Source organism: Dermacentor albipictus, chromosome 2 (assembly GCF_038994185.2).
Source record: "Dermacentor albipictus isolate Rhodes 1998 colony chromosome 2, USDA_Dalb.pri_finalv2, whole genome shotgun sequence".
NCBI lineage: Eukaryota > Metazoa > Arthropoda > Arachnida > Ixodida > Ixodidae > Dermacentor > Dermacentor albipictus.
In genome coordinates, this window is record NC_091822.1 from 132,156,646 (window position 1) to 132,171,510 (window position 14,865).

Genomic DNA, 14,865 nt, shown 5'->3' on the forward strand with positions numbered 1-14,865 from the left:
GAGGTCGCGGGATCAAATCCCGGCCACGGCGGCCGCATTTCGATGGGGGGCAAAGTGCGAAGACACCCATGTACTTAGATTTAGGTGCACGTTAAAGAACCCCAAGTGGTCGAAATATCCGGAATCCTACACGGACGCGGCCCGCTACCCAGAGAGGCGGGCCATGTGTTTAGTTGTAACTGACAATACAGACACGCTTAGGGTGTGTGCCACAGTTCTAACAACGCACAGCTGCTCGGCAGAGGAAGGGGCAATAGCCCTGGCCATTGTCCATGCCTCGACCCTCTCCGCACAAGACACCGCCATGACCATAGTGACAGACTCGCAGGCTGCCTGCCGGGCCTTCGCGCAATGACTCGTGACTGCACACACACATCGAATTCTCTCTTCTGTCCCCCTCCCTCGTTACACAGGGTGCGTATCGTCTGGACTCCTGGACACGCCTCTCTCCATGGTAATGAACGCGTTAATGTGGTAGCCCGAGGTCTGACTGGCCGGGCACCATCGGAAGAGCTGTCCAACCCAGACGACGCACCGCCAGAGCCCCTACAGTACACTGAGACGCTCGAGTACTACCGACAAAGTCGCCATAACTATCCCCCTCCTCATCGTTCGCTTAATAGAGCAGATGCCGCTGTCTGGCAGCAACTGCAGACCAATTCATTTCCTTGTCTCCACATGCTACATATCTTTCATCCCACCCTGTACCGTTCCTATTGTCCCTACTGTGGGGCCAAACCCACGGTGTATCACTCCATATGGGAACGCCCTAACCCTTCATGTGTTCCTCCTATACCCAACCCTATCCTTTCCTCTTGGGAGTCTGCGCTGCTCAGCACAAGCCAGCAGGAACAGCAACGGCTGATTCAGCGGGCTCGCGAAGTCGCGCATGGCAATGGAGCCCTGGACTGAGGGCCCCACTCATCGAGGAAACTTTCTACTCGCTTTATGAAATAAGTGTTTATTCTCTCTCTCTCTCTCCATTATGGCGTGCCTCATAATCAGAGAATGGTTTTGGCCCGTGAAACCCCATAATTTAATTTTAACGCAGGATGTCAACCAGACAATTCTAGGCGCTCGCACAATGCCTTCTACACTCGCACTCAAGAGAAATGCGTGGGTGCAAGCTCCGTTTCCAGTCGTACAGAAGACAGAATTTTCCAGTTCTGAGACTTTGTGCTCCTAGGCGTTATCTTTTGCACGTTCTGTCGGCGCAAGCAACACACTCCAGTGTTATCACTCTTGGCAATCGCTCGTCGCGTCTGCGACGAGCGTGACTACCAAAAGAAGGTATACTTTCCCGGTAACTAGTCCCGGTAAGATTCAGTACTCTCCAAACTGCGTCACAAAGCCAGGTGCGACGAGCATGCCCAAAAACTGCAGAAGTAAATTATAGTAGTGTTGGGGCTCGCAGAAAGCGTCGCGAACATCCCCCGGTATGAGTCATTAATTCAAATTAACTACGCCGGAACGGCCGAGCTGTTTTTCGCTAATTGCGTCACATATCTCAGTTCCGTGCCGTAAAAGTCAAAATTGCTGGAAATCCGTCGCAGGCTGTCGAACAAAATTTCTCACCTTGCCGCAGTCCAGTAGTGCAGTGGTGCCGTGTCGAAGTGCAGAATAAACGCAAGAATACGCCAGGAGCCCAACAAAGACGCTACACCCAAAAGAGGCGGGTCGCCGACTAGACATGTGCAACCGGCCTCGCTGGCTTCGGTGGTGCAAGTGTCTGGCGCATGACGCATGCATCTGGCGCGCCGGCGTGCCGTTAGCTTGTTGCTAGGTGACGCAAGAAATCTAAGTCGCAATGTATAAGTTCATTTATGCGCAAAATGTCTTAGTTTTAGCCGGAAAGAATTTAAAGAAAAATGAATCGTTTTCTGTAAGTTGATATTACTTTCTTTTTTTCCGATGCTCGCGTCAACTAATGAATGGGATCAACACTAGCTGTGACGTGTGTCCTGTTGCCACTTTTCGCCGAATGTCCCCTCTTGTTGAATTTCTTTCTCCATAGTATTATTGTCAATACTGCAAAGAGGAGATATATTGAGTTATTTCCTCCTTATAAAATGGACTGCTTAATGAACTGCCACAGCCAGGGTGTCGGTTGACTACATCTCGAAAGCGTAGCAGGAGCTCGCTATCCGCTAAGCGTCGTCTCAGTTAGCAGCGTCACTGGCTGCGTCACGCCTACCGACCGATAGCGGCGTGGCACTGGCGGCACCGTGGTCGGTACAGAAGTAAAGGTGAAAGGTGGCTACGTCAGCAGGCCCGAGACATCATGGGTACGCCGGCGGGTCTCCTTTCTTGTTACCGCTATTGCGATGGCGATTATATGGATACTCCAGGTGCATGTTTACCGTCGTCGGTATAGAAGTAAAGGTGAAAGGTGGCTACGTCACTAGGCCCGAGACATCGTGGGGACGCCGGCGGGTCTCCTTTCTTGTTACCTCTATTGCGATGGCGATCATATGGACACTCCAGGCGCATGTCTACCGTCGTCGTCGCCGTGATGTTGCTTACAAAGTCCAAAGGCGATAACACCGTTGCCGCGCGCCGTATGTTTTAAGTGCGAAGAAAAGTGTGCGAGGGTGAGCCGACGATCGCGGCTGAATCTCACCTGCGCAAGGGAGGAAAGCAAAGGAGAAGCACGCCGTCTTTTATCGCACACAAGTAATCGGGGGGAAGGGAGGCACGGGAGGCGGTTGTATTTCGGCAGCAATCACGTATGGCGCCGTCACGCGCGCTTTATCTTGAAAGCGACCTGCTTTAGGGGCAGAGTCAAGGTGGGCCGATGCTCGTAACTTTGCGTGTGCTGTGCTCTTGTCGCTCACTTGCGTTGAAGCGACCGACAACACGAAGGTCAATTCGCTCACTGCGGCTGCCATGCTTCCTCACTCCAGAATTTTGACAGCAAATGCCCGCGTTCATCGAGTGTGATGTGTGCATGTTTGCCTGTGTGCACTCACACCACGCTTGTGAATTTTGTTAGTAAGCGAGTGCTTACAAGTTTATCCGGCCGATAAAAGTGCTATGGTCACCTATCAACCAACTTTGGCGACCTTTCTACGGCATAATTGCGCTGCTTGAGCCTACGACCCACGGCAGTGCGCTTATGATGAAAATTTGCTACTGGTCGGTGGCGTGGCGGGCAACCGGCAAATTATCACAGAAGTTTGGTCGCTATGTTGATATGTTCATACAAGTGGCTCATTGGCGATCGGCCTCTCGGGCCCGCGCACAGGCAAGGATGAGGGCCGGAGAAGCGATGTTCGGGCTAGCAGGCAACCGGCTCATTACAACGAGCTTTACAATTAAGCCAATCTGTGTATTTACTGTACAAAACGGGTTATGTGCATGTGTTGGCAAAAATAATCAAGTTGAATTCGCGCAACACAGCCTAAACTGCCGACGTTGCGAAGTAAATGTCGCATGCCAATGGCTAACGGGGTCGACGCGATAAATGTCGACGTTAATCCGATCAGCAATAGAGCAGTAAAGCAATACACTGTGTTTTCATCACAGACACACGAAGTGGCCAAGTGGCCATTTTACGGCCAGATGATACCACGACACACTACAAATTGCTGCAATCAGTGCACGCCAGTTGACACTCCGTAGAATCCCTAGTATTGTGGCTGCAGCTTGGTTATAATGGCACTCCATATATTGCGGCCATGGTCGACGAGGAAGTGCTTGTTGTGGAAGGGGCGCTATCGCTAAAACACTTTTAAGCTTACATACATCATGTGTCACCTTTGTACATTGTTCTCCGAGTCTGACTAACAACGGGCACATACCAATATCGCATACCCAGTGTCCAAGTTGTCTGTTCGAGCGCATACTCAGTGGTACATACACAGAGATCAGCGTTGTCTACTAGTCCAGCCAGCTGCAAGTTGTCTATTCGACAACTTTCCCAGTTGCCCAAGTTGTATACACAGCAAAAGAACAGCCAACTCAGGTACCCATAGTGACCCAAGCTGTAGACAACTTGGGTCACTGGGTGAAAGAGGTTACATACAGAAGCCCACAAAGTGGCTAAAGTTCCCGATGAACACTGATTGTATTAACACCGGCCCAAGACGAACTTAAACGCCCAGCTTCTCAGTCGAGCGCTCAGCGTCTCGCGGCCAGGCTGGCAGGTAGCAATCGCGAGTATCGCTACAGTGTCGGATATTGTAGCTGAGGGTGACCGCGAGCACGTCAAGAGCTCAGGTCAAGCGCGATAACTATGCATAACAAAAAAAAAACGAGCCTGGGCGGAAGAGGAGGACATGGCTCAGTGTAGCCCAGGCCGTGCCTGTCTTAGGGAGAGGCGAGGGAGAGGTTGAGACCAGCCACAGGAGACGGGCAGGTTTCGTTGTCCGATTTGGCAAAGCAACTCATATAGCCTGTGTAGGTGCAGAACGCTGCAGTGCACCCATCACACTTGCGCGGAACAGGCTAAATGCCCTCCAAACGAGTGCAACGCTGGAGGATCGCTGCCAACACCAAAATGACAGTGATGTGCAAGCTTCGATGGTAATATCAACAGTCGAAAGACGTGGTTATCGGTGTAGACGCCCGCTCCTGCGCGGGCGCAGGTTATCGTAGGTTCCTGCCCATTCGCAAAGGTGGTTAATTCCAACAAACAAATATTCCAACGTCCTCGTAAACTCTCAAGTCCTGTGATTGTGCTTTTTATACCACACCATTCAGAAAACGAATGCAAAAGTTTTTCTTTCCTAAGCGCTTTTGCTACATGTTCGTTATCACGACTGGCTATTTATCCACTGTTACAAGCAGTTCTCGCTTTAAACATTTGTGCGGCATTCACTTCTTGTACATGTTTGGCAACAATGCGCGATTAAGGTACCTTAAAGAAATTTTCCTTACGATGGTGTGTAACTAGTGTCGATATTGTCACGCTGTAGTTACGGTGCAGAACACAATGGCAAAACTGTGAGCCACAAAAGTTGCGTTTTATTGGGTGAACCTGTGCTCAGAAGAACACGTAAGAGTCAAGCACAACGATAGCGGATCAAGCGTGTCGGCTTTTATACATTACTCGTCGAAGATTCCACTGTAATCGTTCATGCCTGCGTGCCTTCTAGAAAGTAATACATATCTCGCGCTGCGCATAAGATCATGTTACACAATGTTCGGTGGCGATGTCGGTAATTATCACTCGGCGGGATAGCACCTTACATTTGTTAGCCGGTGAAAAGCACCCAGTGCAGAAAGATATGTGCATGGGTCAATACATATTATATGTCATGATGATTACAATGGTAAGTGAAAGAAGACAAAGACCGAGTTGTGATATGTGCAAGTGCAGATGTTTATTAGAGTTTGACGATGAGCGTAGAATGGCCGTGTTCCTCTCCCGCGCTTCCTTTTTTTTTTATTGAGTGAAGTGCAGCACCTACCCAATGAACTAAGTTAGTATAAAGAAGTGGGACATGCCCAATGGCACATCCCCAATACCACTTACCCAATGGACCAAGTTGTCTATTCCAAATTTGGCTCTTCGGGCACGTACATAGTTGCAGATGTCATACTAAGTGATCAAATTACATTGGTGTGAAAGGGCTGGCGAACACATCTGCTAACAGATTTTTTTGGTGAAAAGTCCGTTGAACGTAGCCATCAGCGGCCGGGCGGTTTTGATTGGCCAGCCGCGGACAAATGAGGGAGGCTGTCACATGGCTATAAGTGACATGCCGCCTAGTGCAGACGGAGAACGTAGTTTTCTGGTCGCCTCTTAAGCGAACATCAGATAAAACGCACGCCAATCCCAGTGGATACAGTGAGACGTGCGTAGCGGTTCCCAGAGAGGGAATTACCTCAGGTATGTTGCACACGCTAAGCGCAGGCACAGAGCCTGACACTGTCTCTAGCGTCCGATGTAGCAGCGGCACCCTTCCGTCTGCATGACTTGTCTTGCACTCCCCCGATTCAAACTATTATAGCGGAGCTGTTTAAGGGAGTTTTGCCGTCGTTTTTGTGCAACGGTGAAGACAGGCGAGTGGCGCACAAGGAAGAACCTCTCGGCGGTGACGTGCTGGTTGTGAGTCAAAGAACAACCAGAGTGGCAACTCGCGTCAGAGTCCCGAGTTATTGCTTCGAAAGATATTTATCAATAATTGAAAACAAAACAAAGGTTAACTAACGCTTATCTGATTCGAACAGACAAATAGTTATGTGTGCGCTTCTTTTGGTCGGTAATTTGCAATCGTTTTTCGCACGTAGCGTTTTACCGCCTCCCTGTGGCGAGTTTGCTTGGAGTCTGCGCGGCTTTGGCCGTGAAAGCTTGCACCATCAACGCAGCCTGCCTGAGAGCCCCGAAGCAGCCGTATGACCACGGAGTTAGTGATGGATCATCACTAGAGACACGATTTCTGGCACTAAAGAAACACTGTTTTAAGCCTACATAGTAAGGGACAATAGGGTGCCGTTCAGGAGCATACAGGATGTCCCACGTAACTTCAGCCTAACTTTAAAAATATGCGAATGCCATGTAGCGGGCCAGAACTAAGATAATGTTGTCTGGCGTCGCTTGGAGATACTCAGTTTATCTTTTTGATTCTACGTTGTGCTAATTAATTTACCAACTTTCCAGATATTTTAATTATATGAAAAGTGTCAACGAGAAAATGGTAGAGCAGCATGAAAAACTCCCGATACAGCTTTCTGTTGCTCAATACGTGCTACATTAATGTGTTTTTCCGAGCGTGAATAAAGTCTGCGATATGCGCAAAGTGCCTAGAGCGCCCAGATGTGCGGCAATTTGTTTATATATATATTTTTTTGCCGATTGTGGCGGACTAATTTATATATATATATATATATATATATATATATATATATATATATATATATATATATATATATATATATATATATATATATATATATATATATATATATATATATATATATATCAGCTTCTACCTTTATTTGGCAAACGTTACACTCCTTTAATGTAACGAATGAAATTCCAGAAGATGGTGTTTTACGGTTTCCTTATATGAAGCCAAAACTCACTAAGAAACGTGTTCTGGGAATACAATCCAAGAGTATGTAAACCTCTTTGAACTTGTCATTCATACCATTCGAAACTGGTTTAATGAGCAACAGCAGGGCAGTGCTTAGATAACGCCCTAAAAAAATCTTGTTTTCATTCCACGACAAGAAGTTGCAAAAGGCAACTGACGTGATTTATTTCAGCAGGCTATCCTTAGAATCTTCTAGTATCTATAGCTGAGGGGAACTTCAAAAAAGAAACAAGAAAGGAGATATTCTTTCAAGAAGGAATTTGATTCCGCACTGTAGCAATTCCGTGCATTCGCAATACCTATAGCACTGCCTAAAGAAGTTGGAAATCGTAGCAAAGTCAGAGTGGTGCTTTCCGCCCCTGAGAAGCTAGGAAAACTTTGCCAAATGACTAGTCCTTTCCAGAAAAAGAAAGAGCCTCAATTGCACTCTCAAACATCGTGATCTCTTTGTAACATGTGTGTCTGGCGTGGTATATCAAGTTCCCTTATAATGTTGTTCCGGTTATATCGGTCAGACTGGAACGTGTCTGAATAAGAGACTTATACCCCTGTCACGCTGGGCGTTTTAATGTCATTCGAATCGAATGGAATTCGGTGCAACGAATGTCATTCGCCTGCGGAGGTTCTACATTTGAAAAATTGATGTAATTTGGTCGCAATATCAATGGCGATCATCGCGAAAAAATGTGGCGACTAAAGTAGAACAAGGTAGGTGCAAAGTGCTTTCATAAGTGCACATAAAGTTCTTGCTGATGCCTGATTAATCAAAACGTGCAACCAGGTGCCCGAGTGTTTGCAATATGTCCGACGAGCGGAGTGGCGGCTGCTAGACGCTGCTGAGCTGGGTAGTAACAGCATTTTGCGACAGCCTGCCGTACAGATTTTGTCTCTTTAAAGTGAGAAGTCCGTTAAAATACGGAAAAATTGCTATTTCTTTACAAGTACGGCTTTCAATTTGCAAACGCTCGGTCCTGTTTTGATTTGTTCCTGGGGTTGAGAGTACACATTCGCTACGAGTGTGAAGCCGAATGAGTTTCTCGAACTCATTCGATTGCGGCAGTCATTCGGTGCTAATGGCGATAACAATCGCTTTGTAGCAGCCGAATAATGTCATTCAATGTTAATCCCATTTGAGTCGAATGTCACCGAAATGCCCAGTGTGACTGGGGTATTATAGAACACAGGAGGAAGGTGGAGAATTACCACGATGGGAATCTTTCTGTGCATTGTCATGAATGTGGAATAAGGAACAACAAGCCTTGTGAATCAACATGTGTAGGATAGTAGAAAAAAATAACAACCAAGATGTTAGGGAGATGACTGAAGGAGCTTGCTTTAGAAAGTCGGGTGTCAGCACACCTTCTGTTTTTCTGCCGTCTTAAGGAACTAAGTTTCTGAGCGTGGTCACCTCATGTCGGCATTTCGGTCTTGTGACGTCATGAGGGAAAGTGTTCATACGACGCATTTTTATGAATAAACGATCTGTCCAAAGTAAGCGGCTGTGTTCTCTACACCTCACTCTGTCCTTGTCTGTGCGCACTTGACTGTGACCTGTTGTGTTTAGGCCAATCTAAATTAGTAGCGAATGAAGTTTTAAATTTGGCAGCTAAAGTCCCTTTTCTGGTTATGCGGTTTCGATCCTTTCCTGTACAAACATTTGTAAAGCTATATGAATCACCTACAAGGCGTTCACAGACAGTTTCTATCTCCCCGCCGGAGTTGTTTTTTGGCTTTTACTGGCCGCTATTCCCTACACCGCAAATTATTTTGATGCAAACTCTCCTATATCAGTTAAAGGTGCAAATTCGTGAGGTAACCCCTGTTTCACAGCTCCAATTCCGTTAAAGTTCAGTTCGATTATATTTTCCCTAAAAATACAAAGTCACTATACTGAATTATTACTTTTTGCACATTTCCATCAAGACAGTTATTGCCACCGACGCTTCCCAAAATGAAGAACACTGTGGAATCGGAATATTTTCACATATCCTCAATTAGTCGCTTTCTCTTCGCCTCCCAGGCTTCGTACCGATTTTTCTAGCATAATCTTCAGCTGTAATTCTAGCCCTTAAACTAAACACATCAACATGTTCCACAGTGGTCGTGACGTATGCTCTGTCTCTGTGCTCCACCTACACTGATTCTGATGACTCCCAGGTTTTGCGAGATTTCAGATCGTTAGTGCCCCGTCATTTAGCTTTTATAAGATTGGTTTGGGTGTCAGCACATATGGGGATATTTCTAAATGAAATGCCAGATTCGTTGGCGACAGCGTCCCTGAATGGCCAGCATTGAAATCCTACTGGCATCAGCTTTCTTCATAGGGGCAAGATTTCAGAGGCAAATGACGCTGGGTGAATTTATCGTGTATTCTTTAACAAACACATCACACTTTCAGCATTTGACGCATTATTAGAATATTAAACTCTGCCAAACGCGACCAGTTGAAATCACAATCACCAGACTGCGCTAAAAAATTCGCTTTCCACATTTTCACGTACGTAGAGTTGGTCTGGCTCCCTCATCGAACTATCCTTCTTGCGGGGAATATCAAACAACAGACGAGTTTCTCATCGAATCTCGAAGATATTCTGAATTGCGAAAAAGAATATTGGAAACACCGCTCCGCCTTCTTAGACGCGTCTTAAATGTCCCAAATTTGCTATCTTTGTGGGCCTCGACCCTTGCGTACAGTCGCAGGGAGGTTGGCTATGACATCCAGGATTTTATTGCAGGGTCAGAAAGATTTCGACCATAGAATCAGAACTTATAGGTTTCGTTATATTTCTAGAAAATCAATTATATTAGCGCTATTCTTGTTTTAGAGCGCAGCTCTTTGGCGTCCGTTCCTGGGTTTCGCGTCGTCGTCGGCGTCGTCGTCGTCGGCGTCGGCCTCGTAACCAGCTCGCCTCCGCCGCCGCGCTCCGCCGCCGCGCATGCGCGCTGTCGGCTCTCCGGGCGAGGGAGGATGATGGAAGGGAGGAGGAGAGACTGTGGAGGAGGGCTGGCTACACAAATGGCTCTTTGGCGTCCGTTCCTGGGTTTCGCGTTGTCGTCGGCCTCATAACCAGCTCCGCCCCCCTTTCATCCCCCCAGCGCTAGCAGCGACCGACTGATACCGCTTTCGTGAGTCCGCTACCGCACTCACGAAAGACGTCGTGCACTTCCTGCAACTCGCATTAACCGTCCATCGATCCACACCGATGTTAGTAGTGGGGGACTTTAATGTTGACATAAAGACAAACAGCAATTTCCTAACACTTATGCGGGAGAACATCCCGTTCCTCTCGCTCGTAACGCGTCCCACGGCTGTGACAACCTCGCGAGGCACTTGTATAGATCTCGTCTTTGAGAATCAAGCATTGGTGTACCAAGTCGAACATATATCAGTCTATTTCTCCGACCACAAAGCTTCCTTCATGACTGTCAAGAACTGTTAATGGAGTCTTTGTTAAAGGAATACGTGTGAAAAATAAAAAAAAAAAATTCTGTGATAGCGCATACATGTGTTGCTCGATTTCTTTGCCTCAATCTATCGAAAAGGTGAAACAGCTTATTTGCTGCGCTCAAATTTCGCATTAGGAAGTAACGTAATCGTCGGTAATTTTTTTGTTTATTCATTCAAGGTATTAAAATCATATGCAAGAATCTGATATTTCGCATATACCGATTCACAAACATTGTTTACATTATTTTATATTTTTTTCTTATTGTTATATTGAACTACCCCGCTCTTGGCCAATATTCTAGAGTTGATATCTGCCACTAACATCTAGGCTCTATATATATATAAATATATATATACATATATATGTATATATATATATATATATATATATATATATATATATATATATATATATATATATATATATATATATATATATATATATATATATATATATATGTGTGTGTGTGTGTGTGTGTGTGTGTGTGTGTGTGTGTTTATTGATTGCTTCTGCTTCCGTTCACTTCATTCTTCAACCGTATTTGTCACTTTCAAATGCTTAGATCGTTCCACAACTCACGTCTGCCCGTCTATACTATATAACCATATTGCAACTGCTGCATCGCGCGATAATGACGCCAGCGACTTAAGAGAGCACTCAATCTCGTATATACAAACTATACACACACACGCACAGCGCACATGCACTTAAGCAAATAAAGATGCAGCAAAGAAACGCGGAAAACCGTCAACTCAAACAGCGGTGCATCTTGGAGTCTGTATTTCTCGAAACTGCTACAAGGCAACAAGTTTGTAGCAAAAGATTACGCTTCGAGTGCTGCCTGGCTTCGATTATTCAATTACAGCTTCCCCCATAAAGTCGTCAAAGTAATTCAGTTAAATAAGAAAAAGCCGGCACATCCGACGGCCTGTGGGAATCAATGTTGTGCGAGGCAGTGTCCGGAGAGCCTACCAAATTAACGAAACGACCATGAGAGCACCAAGATGTAGGCAGCTATTTCGTGACCTACATGACACGCATCTCATGACATTCATGTCATGAACTATCATTTATATTCGTCACAACACTCTTGTCATACTACGCCAATTTTGGTACATACCAACACCTAGGCGGCTGTTTCATAGCCTACATGACGCGCATGTCCTGACATTCATATCATGACCTATCATTTATGTTCGTCATACACTCTTCTCATACTGTGGCAATTTTGGCACATACCAAAACGTAGGCGGCTGTTTCATGACCTAAATGACACGCTTGTCGTGTCGGTAATGACACGCATGTCATGACAGTCAGGTCATGACCTATCCTTTACGCTCGTCATACACTCTTGTCATGTTCGTCATACACTCTTGTCATGTCTTGTCATGTTGTCATGTTCGTCATACACTCTTCTCATACTGTGTCAGTTTTGGAACATACCGAAACGTAGGCGGCTGTTTCAGGACCTAAATGACACGCTTGTCATGTCGGTAATGACAAGCATGTCATGACAGTCAGGTCATGACCTATCTTTTACGTTCTTCATACACTCTTGTTATACTATGCCGATTTTACTACATACCAAAAAGCAGGCTGCTGTTTCATGACCTACACGACACGCTTGTCATGGCATTCATGTCCTGACCTATCATTTATGTTCGTCGTACACACTTGTCATACTATGCCACTTTTGATACATACCAAGTTAACGAAGCGACCATGAGAGCTCCAAGAAGTAGGCAACTGTTTCGTGACCTACATGACACCAATATCATGATATTCATGTCACGAAATGCGTTTCATGTACGTTATGGAACAGCCGCTGTTGGTGGTACACTCTTGTCACACTATGCCAATTTTGGTACATACCAAAACGTAGGCGGCTGTTACATGACCTACATAACACGCATGTCATGACATATTCATGTTATGAACTGTCATTTATATTCGTCAACACTCTCGTCATACTATGCCAATTTCGGCACATAGCTAGTTAACGAAACGGCCATGAGAGCACCAAGACGTAGGCGGCTGTTTCATGACTTACATAACACGCATGTCATGATCCATCATTTATGTTCGTGATATACTCTTGTGATGCTATGCTAATTTCGGTACGTACCATGTGAACGAAACGGCCATGAGAGCACCAAGACGTAGGCTAGATAGATAGATAGATAGATAGATAGATAGATAGATAGATAGATAGATAGATAGATAGATAGATAGATAGATAGATAGATAGATAGATAGATAGATAGATAGATAGATAGATAGATAGATAGATAGATAGATAGATAGATAGATAGATAGATACCGTCAAAGCGGCAAATGTTCGCCAGAAATGCTCCGCATTTAATAATTGTATCGGCGATTAATCGGGCAGATTCTTATGTCTGCGGCTGCGTCGGTCGCCGAAAATTAGGATGTTCTCTCTATTCCGTAATTCTTAATAATTTGATGCTAGCAGAAACCCGCACACGCGCAGTACATTGTACATATATATATATATATATATATATATATATATATATATATATATATATATATATATATATATATATATATATATATATATATATATATATATATATCCTCCTGCGACCTATCGTATGTGTTGCCCATATAACACTCAACATTTTTTTTACAATTAACTCGTAATAACGTGAACGATTCATCACGAATACACAGTGAGATCCATGTGGACATCCATGGAAGTGTATGAATTTTATTGTGCTGCGTCAGGTTTCGAGAACATCGGCACTAATTCGACCTTAAGAAGTTGTGTGTTCACAGGCGACGAAGAGCGACCCTAAGATGCGTACCGAAGGCCACTAGTTGATATTAAAATCGGGTACGCAGTGTAAACATGCTAATCTACCATGCAATGCTGTACACATTCGTCTCGGTGTTTATGCCAAGAAAAGCGACTCTTACACAACAACGGTGATAAAATGGGAATTTTCCCCACGCCTACATTCGCGTTCAAAATTATCTGCAACGCGCGATGTCCATGATAGAAGAGGCTCAACGACTACACTATGACGGTGACATTCGATAAACTGTTTATTAAGCGGCAGTAATTAGAACGGTGTTTAGTTCTACACTTTTGCGTATGTCCCCGCCGCCGCATACTCTTGCAGCCCAGTTGACCATGGCCATCATGTTGCAACTCGTATTGAACGTCACTGTACATGGAGTTGGCCCCTTCAGAATCTTGCCGGTTTGTGTAAACAAGAAAACGTTTTTTTTTTTCTTGGGGGGGGGGGGGGGAGCGTGCATGTCAGTGATGAGAACATGCTTGAAAAGCGATTCGGTGCTTGCGCGGCTTTCAGGCCCGAGAAGGTTGAAATAATAAGCGGTCTAGCGCCTCAGCGCGCCAAGCGACCGCACTGCCGCCATAGGGTGGCGACGTCATCCGGAGCGAGCCAACGCTTTCTATTTGCTTTCGTACTTACCTTCTTTTTTTTTCAGCGGGGGCGTTGTAACGATAGCGCGGAGACTGACGGGACACGTTGCCCGAGTCGCTGGCAATCGCGTCGGCTCGTCGCCAACCGGGAAGAAGCCGTCGGAGAGCAACGAAGACTGACGGAACGAGCATAGAGAAAGGAATCGAACGAGCCCGAAGCCTTGCGGAGGATTGGATGACCTTTTTTGCAGCAACACTTTCAAAGGGATCGACACTTCACGTCGTACTAGCGTTGCTGCCTGCTTAGCGAGTGCCCGCGGGAGCTGGACGCAGTGAGGTAAGTGCAAGCTCGGTGGTTGTTTATGTCGGCAGCGTGCAGTCAGCCCGAAACTATGCGTGTACGCGTCGTACGTGTTCGTCGGAGGTACTTCATGCGCGAGAAGGTGGTTTCGCGGAGCCCAAAGGTTGCCTGTTTTCTTTTTCGACCTTTACTGACACATTCAAAAGTTGAAAAAAGGGTTCCCGTTACTCAAAGGCAGGCGTGCAAACAAGCACGCCAGAAGGAACGAAAACCGACGCCTTTCTGCTTGTGTCCGGCAATTGCATTCCTGCCTTTGAGCTGCAGCTCTGTTCTAGCTCGCTGTTCTAGCCCGCTCGACTTTCAGTCGCACTGAGGAAGGATGGCAAAGCGAGCAAACATAAACCTATTCGTGGCAGCAATGCGCAGTAAACGGCGGCAGATAAAGCGATTGTCCCTTCTATCGCTCTATGCGACGTGTTTACCGTAATCTCCTGTCACGGGCACTCGATAGATCGATTGCACCGGTATTTGCAACGTCTCACCATCCCGACTGCAGTTGCCGCTAGTCTGCTAACCTACTGGGGTGTTACTTATTATGAAGGACGCCGTTTGTCAGCGCGCACCGAAACATCGGCACACGGGCGTATGATCACGCGATTGTGA

General features: G+C 46.0%; 1 protein-coding gene across 1 annotated transcript in view; it reads left to right on the forward strand.

The window, feature by feature from the left end:
• The first annotated feature begins 13,967 nt into the window (after positions 1-13,967).
• LOC135917832 (E3 ubiquitin-protein ligase MIB1-like) overlaps positions 13,968-14,865 on the forward strand; it is a 72,810-nt gene continuing 71,912 nt past the window's right edge. Inside the window, exon 1 of the mRNA XM_065451437.2 lies at positions 13,968-14,238. The gene's annotated coding sequence lies outside the window, so the exon portion shown is untranslated. The remainder of the gene's footprint in view (positions 14,239-14,865) is intronic.